The sequence below is a fragment of the Bubalus kerabau genome, chromosome 1 (assembly GCF_029407905.1).
Source record: "Bubalus kerabau isolate K-KA32 ecotype Philippines breed swamp buffalo chromosome 1, PCC_UOA_SB_1v2, whole genome shotgun sequence".
Lineage (NCBI taxonomy): Eukaryota > Metazoa > Chordata > Mammalia > Artiodactyla > Bovidae > Bubalus > Bubalus kerabau.
This window is the reverse complement of record NC_073624.1, coordinates 132,883,036-132,896,235: the sequence shown is the minus strand read 5'-3', so window position 1 is coordinate 132,896,235 and position 13,200 is coordinate 132,883,036. Positions and strand designations below refer to the sequence as shown.

Genomic DNA, 13,200 nt, shown 5'->3' with positions numbered 1-13,200 from the left:
ATTTTAAACTTAAAAAAGAAAAAATGGACAAAGAATTTAAATAAACATTTTTCCAAAGACATAAAAATGGACCAAGAATTTAGACATTTTTCCAAAGACAAAATAATGGCCAATAAACACATGAAAACATACTCAGTATCATTAGTCGTTAGGGAAATGTGAATCAAAACCCCAATAAGATACCACTTTATACTCATTGAGATGTCCAGAATAAAAAAAGACAATAATAAGTGTTACCAAGGAGGCAGAGAAATTGGACCCCTCGTACATTGATTGTAGGGATATAAAATGGCCCAACCACTTTGAAAAACAGCAGAAAGTTCCTCAAAAAGTTGAACATAGACCCAATAACTCCACTTCTGTGTTAGGTATATACCCAAGAGAACTGAAAACACTTCAGACAAACACTTCTACATGAATATTTATAGCGGCATTATTCATAATATCCAAAAGATGGAAAACACCCAAATGTCTATCAATGAACAGATAAGTAAACAAAATATGGTATATTCAAACAATGGAATATGAGTAGGCCATAAAATAGAAATGAAATCCTGATACACACTACAATATTGGATGAACCTTGACAGCATTATGCTAAGTGAATTTGAAGCCCGTCACAAAGGACTATCTAGTGCATCACTATATTTACATGAAATGTCCAGAACAGGCAAATCGGTAGCAACAGGAAGTAGATTAGTGCTCACCAGGAACTGGGTAAAGAAAAGAATAGGGAGTGACTTCTGAAGGGTATGACATTTCTTTCAGGGTAATGAAAATATTCTGGAATTAGATAGGGATGATTGTTGTACAACCCTGTGAAAGTAGTAAAAAACCACTAAACTGAATGCTTTTAAAAGGTGAATTTTATAGTATGTGAACTGCATCTTAATTAAAAGTAAATCAATGAGAAGAAAATGTTGATAAAGATAACGTTAACAACTCTTTCTCCATAGCTTTGAAGGATGTTACAATGCTGACAGAAGGACAAAGTTTGAAGACCGAAGAAAGGACTCAGATGGAGGAAGTGACGGGAAAAGTCCGTTAAAAGGCCAATGGGACAGAATCTAGACCAGCACCAGAGAAACTAACTATAAAGAATAATGCCTCCCACCCATGGGCAGGAGCAGGGAAAAAGGATGAGAACTGCAAGTATACAGCTGAGTGGATCTGTGGAAGGTCTAGAAGTTGAGAAGTTTGCCAAGACACTGTAGTGGCCAGATTGGATCTGGGGCTTGAAGGGAAGTGAGGTATCAAGGGTAATTGATAGATGCCTTCAAAGTTTTGAAACTTAGTGCCTAAAGAACACTGGTTAGAAAACAGAACTGCTTTGGGGGATATTAATGATGTCCATTTTGAATATGTTGAATTCAATGTATTGGTAAGACATTTGGGTGAAGATGCTTAGAAAGCCACTAGAAATTCAGGATTTCAGAAAGTGGTCACAGGTGGAGATGGGTTCTTGGAGAGAGATACACACAAGTAACAGCTGGAGTTGTAAAAGTGAATCATCTCCTTAGGAAGTCAATGGAGAAGGGAGAGATATAAGCCAAGGGCAAAGGTTTGAGGAATGTGTACTTTTATGGAAAGAAGAATTCAGAGGGATCCATGGAGACTGAAAAGGAGTAACCCAGAATAAGTAGGATAATAGAGGTAAAAAGCACCATAAAGCCACTGAATGGAAAAGCTTCAAGGATGAACTGGTGTGTGATGGCATAAAATGTTGCTGAAAAGACAATAATAACTACTAGAATCCTATTGAAAATTATGAGATCTTCAGTAATTCTGAAGCAACAGTTCTTTAGGAAAAGTTGGAGTGGGATCCAGGGTCCTAAGATCAAAGTTTAAATGCTGGGACTACAGAATGTGACAACTCATTGCTCTTGGCTTTACATGAGGACAAAGCCAGAAGGACCTTTTCGACAGATAATGCTCGACACAGTCTTACAATGTGACTGTAGACTACAGGGTAGGGCACCACGCACAAGTATTTCAGCCTGAGAGCCAACATCAGACAAAAATATTCTCTGGGACTTCATAAAACAGAAGAGAATATCATTGCCAAAATGGGCTAGGATACCACATGGTCCTATCCTCTCCATTTTTAGATAAGGAAAACCAAAAATCTTAATATGTGATTACGTTAATTTTCCTAAGAATCTAAAGCTTTCTGGTGGCAGAGCCAACTTCATAACTAAGGATCTCTGCTTTCCTTATTATTGTGTCTCCCAAGAAAATACCACTCATTTCTATAAAATAACCTCCGGTGCCCTTTAAGAAGTGAGACGGGAAGGCAGTAGAGACACATGATGCCCAGAAAAATCTGTTTCTTAGGCTGGCCTGTTGGAAATCTATTCAGCCTGTTTTGCAGAGGTCATCCAGCTGTGAAAGCAGATATTTGTTCCTTTTTGTCATTGATTTGGTGAGTCTAGTAGAAGATTCCCTTTCTTTCTCTCTCACAATGAATCTTACTGCCATGTGTCATCCAGGATGCCAATAAATGACGGCATTCACCCAACAATATAATCAGATCACCTTCAGACAGTGCTTGATGCCCACCTGGAGGAATAAGTCCCTCTGTCCCATACCTGCTTATTTCACCCAAGATCAGAGCTATGTCTCAATTTTAGCAAAAGTCCTCTTTCTCTCTCTCTCTCTCTCTCTTTTTTTTTTTTTTTTAGTTCTGTAAGCTGTCTATACCTAAATTTTCTTGCCTTTACTTTTTAAAATAACTTCACTGAGATAGAAGATATCAATACAATTCAATGGTGTTTAGAACATTCACAGAGTTATGCAACCATCACCACAGTCGATATAGAACATTTCCATCACCTCAAAAATAAAACCTATAGCTGTCATTCTCCTATCCCTCCCACTCCACCCGACCCTAGCCTTGAAAGTGAAAGTGAAGTCGCTCAGTCGTGTCCGACTCTTTGCGACCCCATGGACTGTAGCCCACCAGGCTCCTCCCTCCACGGGATTCTCCAGGCAAGAGTACTGGAGTGGGGTGCCATTGCCTTCTCCAGGGGATCTCCCTGACCCAAGGATCAAACCCAGGTCTCCCGCATTCCAGGCAGATGCTTTAACCTCTGAGCCACCAGGGAAGCCCAAGACCCTAGCCTTAGGCAACCATTAACCTACTTTCTGTCCCTATAGATTTCCCTATTCTGGACTTTCATGTGAATAGAATCATATAACATGTGCACTGTGGCTGGCTTATTTCACTTAGCACAACTTTTCAAAGATCATGATGCAGCATGTATAAGGACTTCATTTCTATTCTAAGACCAAATATTATTCCATTGTATGGCTATGCCACATTTCTTTTATCCTCCTGTCTGCTGATAGACATTTGGGTTGTTTTGGTGCTGTGCTGTGCTTAATTGCTCAGTCGTGTCCAATTCTTTGCAACCCCATGGACAGGCTCCTCTGTCCATGGGGATTCTCCAGACAAGCATATTGGAGTGGGTTGCCACGCCCTCCTCCAGGGAATCTTCCCAACAACCCCAGGTCTCTCTCATTGCAGGCAGATTCTTTACTGTCTGAGCCACCGGGGAAACCAAAGAATACTGGAGGGAGTAGCCTCTCCCTTCTCCAGGGGATCTTCCTAACTCAGGAGTCAAACTGGGGTCTGCTGCACTGCAGGCAGATTCTTTACCAGCTGAGCTAACAAGAAGCCCTTGGGTTGTTTCTACTTTTTGGCTACTATGAATAATATTGCTGTGAACATTTGTGCACAAGTTTTTCTGTGGACATGTTCTAATTTCTCTTGGGTATATGCCTAGGAGTAGAATTGTTGGGTCATAAAGTAACTCTATGTTTAATCATATGAAGAGCTGCCAGACTCTTTTCCAAAGCAGCTGGAGAACCTCTTTTTTAAAGCTGTAGATTTTTAAAAAATTATTTTTCAGATACATGTTTTGACAACTGGCAAAAATTTGGAGGAAAAAATAAAACTCTAAGCTGAAATAAAAATAAACAAATTTTTAAAAAGCTCCACACTGAAAATCCTACAAAACATCAAATAAGCTCTAAAATTAAACTATTAAAGAAAATATGGATGGATATGTCTATCATCTCCAGATAGGAAAATCTCTGTAATCTTGGTATAAAAAGGGGAAAAAAAAAAAAAGAATCATAATTTGACAATATAAAAATTGCTAAGGTGCTAAGTCACTTCAGTCGTGTCCAACTCTGTGCGACCCCATAGACAGCAGCCTGCCAGGCTCCCCGTCCCTGGGATTCTCCAGGCAAGAACACTGGAGTGGGTTGCCATTTCTTTCTCCAATGCATGAAAGTGAAAAGTGAAAGTGAAGTCGCTCAGTCATGTCCGACTCTTAGCGACCCCATGGACTGCAGCCTACAAGGCTCCTCCATCCATGGGATTTTCCAGGCAAGAGTACTGGAGTGGGGTGCCATTGCCTTCTCTGAAAAATTAAACAATACTAACTGGCAAAACAAATACAATTTTTAAAAACTGAGACAAACAACAAACTAGGGAAATCTCCCTGTTATATATAATAATCTGAGGACTGATATCCAAATAAAAAAGAGAGTTCTTACAAATCAATTTAATATTATCACCTAACTCCCATATGCCCTTGCTCAAACAGGGGGCCCATGATGACAGTTTAGGTCTTTGAATATCAGTGTTGTCTTAGCTTCCTGGGGCTGCCATAACAAAGTAACACAGACTGGGTGGCTTAACCAATAGAAAAAAAAAATTTTTCCCTTTGTTCTGGGGACCAGAAGTCCAAAATCAAGGTGTCAGCATGGTTGGGTTCTGGTGAAGGCTCTCTGCCTGGCTTGCAGACAGCCACCTTCTGGCTATGTCTTCACACAGCAAAGAGAGGACACGCACCCTGGAGTCTCTTCTTATAAGAACACTAGTCCCCTACCTCAAGATCTCATATAACCTGAATTACCTCTCAAAGTCTTCCAATACCATCATATTCGGGGTTAGGATTTCAACACATAGATTCAGGGGTGGGGGTGGGGCACAAACATCTAATCCATCACAAATGCCAAGTAGGGCTCCGTGTCCAACCATCGTTTATTGAAATGTCTGGTATTTTTTCCTTGATGACTCCCTATGGGTTGGATGTGCCATGTACATCGTCATGATGTTCTGGGTCCTTCCTTTTGAAGATGCATATTCTCTTTCAGCTAATGGGTTTCAGATCCAAGATCTGGTCAGGTCTGGGAACAGGCAAGGAGTGTGATTTTTTTTTACTGGGATGATTTCTTCTGATGGCATAAACTGAGTGGTATCCTTGTTGTTTGCCCATCTCTTTTTCTTCCACGGTCCCATGTTCCAGTAACCATCTCCTTAACTCTCTTCAATCTACTTTTGTCACCAAAGCCTGCCTTATCTAATGATATGTCCAGATCTCCTTGATCAGACACTCTCATAACACAGTACCACATGTAATCAGTAAGTTCCTGTTGGGGAGCTAGGAGCTGCAAGATGCTGGGAAGACCTTACAGCCTCTTTGGGACATAGTCCTTTTCCCATGTGAATCCAAACTGGTCACATCTTTCTATCTGTACCCTAAAACTTCACTAGAGGTGAGCCACGTAGGAAGGCTATGACCCTGGTCGAGGCAGTTCTCTTGGGGCTCAGATTGTCTGCCCACAAGCCCCTAGTGACTACAACCAAAATCCTTCCTCAAGTAGGGTTCTAGTGATGCATCTCCAGCTCTGTCACAAAGTTTCATTGGAAGGAGTTTCCAGGACATTTTTCAAAGCAGAAACCCTCTCCTTGTATTTAATCTCCTTCCCATGGTAAAGAACAATATTCACTTCAGGGCCTCCTCTGGCTTAACACCTACTTTCTCCTGCTCTTTGAAAAAGCTGGAGTGATAGGGGTAGGGTAGGATAATTAGTTAGTTTTGAAATCCCACTAGGAGATTAAAGAGAGAAAAGGAATTTTAAGGGAGTTTGGGAGACTGTCCTAAGCTAATGACCCCTCAAGAAAAGAATCCAGTAACCTAGCAACAATCTAGTCTACCCTGAAGGTGGATCCAAGTGTCGACACACTCAAGCCACAGGTCCTGAAAACAGACAATAGATCTGGGATCTGAATCTTGTTACATGAAGTCAGAGAGTTAATGGTCCTTGAAGAGTAGCATTTCTGCACATAGCCAGAACTATACAGGTGAACAGTGAAAGAAAGTGGGTGAAAGAGGACAGTATACCGAAACCTGAGATGAATTACCAGATGTTTAGTACATGTCATCAGTTCAGTTCAGTCGCTCAGTCATGTACGACTCTTTGCGACCCCATGGACTGCAGCACACCAGGCTATCCTGTCCATCACTAACTTTCAAAGCTTACTCAAACTCATGTCCATTGAATCGGTGATGCCATCCAACCATCTCATCCTCTGGCATCCCCTTCTCCTCCTGCCTTCAATCTTTCCCAGGATCAGGGTCTTTTCAAATGAGTCAGCTCTTTGCATCAGGTGGCCAAAGTATTGGCATTTCAGCTTCCGCATCAGTCCTTTCAAAAAATATTCAGGACTGATCTCCTTTAGGATGGAATGGTTGGATCTCCTTGCAGTCCAAGGGACTCTCAAGAGTCTTCTCCAACACCACAGTTCAAAAGCATCACCCTTTTGCTAATATACATATGATTTAAATAGCATCTAACAGTTCCAGATAGACCATATAGAGTTAAAGGAGGAACTAATGATGTAAGCCTTGATGTCTACCTAAAAATGAGGAAGAAGGTGGCCTTCTCCTCTCCCAGTGTTTCTTTGATTATAAAACCATAGCCCTCTTTGTTCTCGAGGCTGCACTACCTTGCCTGCCTGTTTGTATCTCTCACAAGCATCCTACGCTAATAAACTCATTCTTCACCTGCCACTTTGCCTCATGCTGAATTCTTTCTGCATTGAGACAAAGGAACCTGAGCTTCAGTTAAGACCTGATACCAAGTAAGTGGTTTTAATTAAAAGACAGTGGGTTTTGGATTTCCCCCATGATCCAGTGGCTAAGACTCCGTGCTCCCAATGCAGGGGGCCCAGGTTCAATCCCTAGTCAGAAAACTAGATGCCAGATGCAGCAACGAAGGTCAAAGATCCTGCATGCCACAACAAAGACCTGGCACAAAAAAATACAGCAGGCTCAAGGGCCCTCCTAAGTCAGAAATTGTGGGCTCAAGTCCCAGTCTCCAGCGCTCCTGGACTTGAGTTATTTCCGAGGAGAAGAGCAGCTTCGTGAGGATGGAAAGCCACCTCTCTGTGACCACAGCACTTCTCTTCCCCTTCAAAACACTGGCTGTTCAACTCCCAGGACAGAAGCAAAAACAAAATCCTTAAGTCAAGATCTGGTATAGGGGAAGCAATGTGGGAGGCTGGATGCAAGGAAAGGAAGAAAAGAAAAGCCCAGTCTTCATCTCATGGGAACCCGCAAGCCCTCTGCATCAGCCACATAGAAGCTGCTAAATAAATATTACTTGGTGATGATAATGATGCAGCAGTTCTCAACAGAATATATTCCCTTGTCACTTTTTCCTTGCTGCTCATAATTACAGAGAATGATCATAAAACACACACACACACACGCACATGTATATTTTTAGCTTCCTATTGCAAAGCATTTGGCAAGCTGAAAATTCCTGCACCAGCCACCTGCAAGGACCATCTTGCAGCTCACAGGAATGCAGCCTGCTTGGAAATAGCAGCTGTTCAGCAGTCCAGGGCGATGCCACAAAGGAGTGCAGGCAGGACCTTGAAGACAAATGACCTAGCAGGTGAATCAGCAGGTGCAATTCTAAGTAGCTGAAATATATATAAGAAGCAGATGATAGAAGCTGAGCAGCTGGAAAGGGACTTCAGAGTCTTACCTTTACCCAGAGTTCTGGATTCTCTTCTGACCCAAAATGACTAAAACCTGGAACAGACAACTTCCAGATCTAGAAAACAATCAAAAGATATTTTAATCCCAAATTCCTAAAATATACATACTAGTACATATAAAACAGATAACCAACAAGGACCTACTGTATAGCACAGGAAACTATACTCAATATCTTGCAATAACACATAATAAAAAATAATCTAAAAGAGAATATTATATATATGTATATATGTGTATTCTATCCATAATGGAAAAATCCAAATGAACATTTTGACCAACTCAATATATATGTATGAATATACATATATATAATTGTGTCTGACTCTTTGAGACTCCATGGACTATATAGTCCATGGAATTCTCCAGGCCAGAATACTGGAGTGGGTAGCCTTTCCCTTCTCCAGAGGATCTTCCCAACCCAGGGACCAAACCCAGGTCTCCCACATTGCAGGTAGATTCTTTACCAGCTGAGCCACCAGGGAATCCCAAGAATACTGGAGTGGGTATCCTATCCCTTCTCCAGCAGATCTTCCTGACCCAGGAATCGCACTGGGGTCTCTTGCATTGCAGGTGGATTCTTTACCAACTGAGCTATGAGGGAAGCCTACATATATATGCATATATATGTACACACACACACACACACACACACACACACAGGGCTTCCCAGGTGTGGCTCAGCTGGTAAAGAATCCGCCTGCAATGCAGGAGACCCAGGTTTGATTCCTGGGTCTGGAAGATCTGCTGGAGAAGGGATAGGCTACCCACTCCAGTATTCTTGGGCTTCCCTGGTGGCTCAACTGGTGAAGAATCCGCCTGCAGTGTGGGAGACCTGGGTTCAATCCCTGGGTTGAGAAGATCCCCTGGAGAAGGAAAAGGCTACCCACTCCAGGATTCTGGCCTGGAGAATTCCATGGACTATATAGTCCAGTTCAGTCACTCAGTCATGTCTGACTCTTTGCAACCCCATGGACTGCAGCACGCCAGGCTTCCCTGTCCATCACCAGCTCCCAGAGTTTGCTCAAACTCATGTCCCTTGAGTCGGTGATACTATCCAATCATCTCACCCTCTGTTGTCTGTCCATGGGGTCCCAAAGAGTCAGACATGACTGAGTGACTTTTACTTTCACACACACACACACACATATATATAAATTATTCATTCATATTTCTGCACATTAGAAACTAACACAACATTGTAAATCAACTGTCCCATCAAATTTTTTTTAATTAAAAAATTATCTATTTTAAAGAAACACACATCACGGCCATCCAAGACCAACAGTCAAGTCTACCTAGGGTCATCTGTGCCAAGGTAGCTGAATGGCTAAGGCTAGGACAACAGGCATTCATGAAAACAAACACAACTTCCATAGTGAGGGTTACACTTTCAGCTTAAAGGTTGTGACCAAATTTGGTTGCAGATCATCACAAAATGCTGGCTAAGTTTACAGTTGCTTGGAAAACTTGCTTTTACTGGACTTCACTAGTTCACTACCGTGGTTGTTGTTCAGTTGCTAAGTCATGTCCAACTCTCTGACCCCATGAACTGCACCAGGCTCCTGTGTCCTCCACTATCTCCTGGAATTTGCTCAAACTCATGTCCATTGAGTCGGTGATGCTATCTAACCATCTCAGCTTCTGCTACTCCCTTCTCCTTTTGCCTTCAATCTTTCCCAGCATCAGGGTCTTTTCCAATGAGTCAGCTCTTTGCATCAGGTGGCCAAAGTATTGGAGCTTCAGCTTCAGCATCAGACCTTCTAAAGAATATTCAGGGTTTATATTGATTCAAACAAATCAGAATTTAAGTCAGAATGACATTTTAGATCTTTCACTTCAGTGTCATGGACTGGGAGCCTCAAAAGACAAAGGTGAACCAAAGGTGCTGTCTGATTAAAGCCAGAAAAAAGTATAAAAGCTGCATCTGTTCTTCTCTCTTCCTCTCTCTTTTCTCTCCCTCCCACTCTCTCTTTTCTTCCTTCCTCAAACATGTTTTGGTTATATTTTTTTCTTTGACCTCTACAAAGTTAGACACTTTCTTTTGAAATATGGGAGTGCAAATGCTAAAAGTATCAGATTATTTTTGTCCCCATTTTGATTTTTAAAAAATATTGTACTAAAAACACTGGAACAACAACAAAGGAAAGAAATGTTCGCAACTGCATTATCCCATCAGCTTTATTTCTTGCTTCCTTCCATCGTTGTTCATAGAATTGAATGCATGGCATAGCAAGAATCATATTTTTAAAATTTTTATTGGAGTAGAGTTGATTTACAATGATGTGGTAGCTTCTGCTGTGCAGCAATGTGAATCAGTTATACACACTACACACACACACACACACACATCCACACTTTTTTAGATTCTTTTCCCATATAGGCCATTACAGAGTATTGAGTAGAGTTTCCTGTGCTATACAGTAGGAAGAATAACATTATACATATCATTTTTCTCTTCTGCATTTTTCACTTTATTCTGAATCATCACCTTTTTTCTTGTTGCTTCAGCTCCCCTTCACCGCACATACTAGAGGATAAACTGAGTAGAAGCAGGTATTCCATCTGTTTTGCTCACTGTTTCACTGTCTAAAATAGTGCTTGGCATATTGTAGGCATTCAATAAATATTTTTGAATGTATCATCATCTTTATGATTAGACTTTTTAACAGATGCTTAGATCCCATTGAGTAGATAATGTGGCTATTTCCTGCTGCTGAACATTCAGGGGGCTTCCAACTCTTCACTCCCACATGAGTAATAAAACAGCAGCTATCACCATATCACTATAGCTTTTTTCTTTTACTTGAGTTATTTTCTTTCTATGAAGTCTCATGGGTGGGGTCCATGGTTGAAGTGACTTTAACATTTTTATGCTTCTTGACATGAAAAAGAATTTTCCAGTGTAGGCTGTCACTAGCAATGCCTGGGTGCATTATCAGATAGTCTTTCAGCTGATTCCTCGGGGTGAAGACCAGGTCTGAGGACCAGATGGGAAGTGATAACAAGACATTTGCAGGCTGTACATCCTGGGAGCTCTCACTGCCTTCAATCCTCTGTTTTAAAGTCACCAAAGGCTCTCCTGGTTTGTGTGTTCCCAAATACTTCCTTAAAGCCATCAGTCAGTCAGTTCAGTCACTTGGTCATGTCTGACTCTTTGCAACCCCATGGTTTGCAGCACACCAGGTCTCACTGTCCATCACCAACTCCCAGAGTTTAGTCAAACTCATGTCCATTGAGTTGGTGATGCCATCCAACCATCTCATCCTCTGGCATCCCCTTCTCCTCCAGCCTTCAATCTTTCCTAGCATCAGGGTCTTTTCCAATGAGTCAGTTCTTCGCATCAGGTGGCCAAAGTACTGGAGTTTCAGCTTCAGCATCAGTCCTTCCAATGAATAGTCAGGACTGATCTCCTTTAGGATGAACTGTTTGGATCTCCTTGCAGTCCAATGGACTCTCAAGAGTCTTCAACACCACAGTTCATCAATTCTTTGGTGCTCAGCTTTCTTTATAGTCCAACTCTCACATCCATACATGACTACTGGAAAAACCATAGCTTTGACTAGATGGACCTTTGTTGGCAAAGTAACATCTCTGCTTTTTAATAAGCTGTCTAAGTTGGTCATCGCTTTTCTTTCAAGGAGCAAGCATCTTTTAATTTCATGGTTGCAGTCACCATTTGCAGTGATTCTGGAGCCCCCAAAAATAAAGTCTGTCACTGTTTCCACTGTTTCCCCATCTACTTGCCATGATAGAGCCATCACCTCTATCTTATTGGGTTTAAATCATTGAGTGTAAGCCAGGAGCTGGATCCTGTTGAGCAGCTGAATCTGACAGAGAGTTGGACTGCCCAGATGCCTTTTGAAGCTCTTGGATTTCATGTGGGCTGGAGGCAGGCTTCACACAACTGCAACCTTCATCTGCTCCTCTGTTATGGGCTATCATCCTCTGTGTGGGCATCACTTACTCTGCACAAGAAGTGTCTCTGTAAAAATTTTGCCTTGCCACCTACTCCTTCCCCACAACTGCACCTGCGCTCAGTCAAACCACCCATCACTCTATATCTGCTGGGAGCACACGGGCCACTGGCCTGCAGAGGAAATTCATACAGAACTTACAGTCCAGTTCCTCCTATGAGTTGCCAGTTACCCTGAAATGGGCTGGGAAGATATCGGACATTCATGTGAGAAACACCTGTTTGATTTCCAGCTCTGAGAAGCTGTAAGAGCACAAGGGAATCACTCACCACTCAGCATCCTCAGTCTCCCTTTCTGTCACATCTCTTTCAGAGATACACCTGCATCTCTCCTGGTTGGGCCAGAATCGCATGAAACCAGGTATGTGAATGCTTCACAAATTTGGAAGGAATGATGCTAAAGCTGAAACTCCAGTACTTTAGCCACCTCATGCGAAGAGTTGACTCATTGGAAAAGACTCTGATGCTGGGAGGGATTGGGGGCAGGAGGAGAAGGGGACGACAGAGGATGAGATGGCTGGATGGCATCACTGACTCAATGGACGTGAGTCTGAGTGAACTCTGGGAGTTGGTGATGGACAGGGAGGCCTGGCGTGCTGCGATTCATGGGGTTGCAAAGAGTTGGACACGACTGAGTGACTAAACTGACCTGATCTGATGAGACACAGAGCACTGTTACCACTATGATGCCAACTGTGAAGTACACAAGAGCCCTCGGGCAGCAGAGGGTGTTGTTTGCCCTCCCAGCACCCATGCCAGGCTCCGTCCTTGCTCACTGGATCCCAGTTGTGTTCAGGCAGCAGGTGGCTTTCTGTCTGGTACCCTGGAATGATTATGACTGATTTAAAGGAGTCATGGAAACCCTGTCGCTTCTTTGCTGGTTTGAGACAAGCATGTGAGCCAATTCACACTTATGACACCAGAAGTGAAGCATTGCAGGGAATGGTGGCCAGTCTCTCTGATGGGATATTCCTCACTGACATAAGAAGGGAGCCTTAGGAGGAAACACACTTCTCCTCCATCCGGCTCAGGTGTTGCCAAGAGAGGCCCTGGTGCTGGGCACTGCAGCTACCTTCTGGCACCAGAAAGGGAGAGCGAAAAACAACACAGAGGGGCTGATCCAGGGTCCTGATTTGGTTGAACCAGTGCATTAACCATCTCTGGAACTGCCAATATCCAGATTCCTTGTTATGTTCAATTTGCTGGGAAAAAAAAAAATCAGATATTCTCTTACCTAAAGGCACAAGGTGAGAAACATGATCAGGCTGAGGGAGTCCTGGCCAGCAAGCTTAGTTCCTTGCCTTCTTGCTTTTACCTACTTTGCTTGATTGTGGGTTACTCTGAAAATTACAATAATTAATAATT

At 42.4% G+C, this 13,200-nt stretch overlaps 1 long non-coding RNA gene across 2 annotated transcripts in view; it reads right to left on the bottom strand.

Moving 5' to 3' along the window:
- Positions 1-13,200, bottom strand: part of LOC129658098 (uncharacterized) — a 79,574-nt gene that overhangs the window by 40,118 nt on the left and 26,256 nt on the right. Inside the window, exons 2-4 of one of the 2 annotated variants that reach the window (XR_008717267.1) lie at positions 13,070-13,175; positions 7,849-7,917; positions 7,413-7,748 (exon numbers count right to left, since the gene is read on the bottom strand). This is a non-coding gene — a long non-coding RNA (uncharacterized LOC129658098). Of the gene's footprint in view, positions 1-7,412; positions 7,749-7,848; positions 7,918-13,069; positions 13,176-13,200 lie in introns of those variants that run through there. The other variant, XR_008717268.1, reaches the window with a different exon arrangement.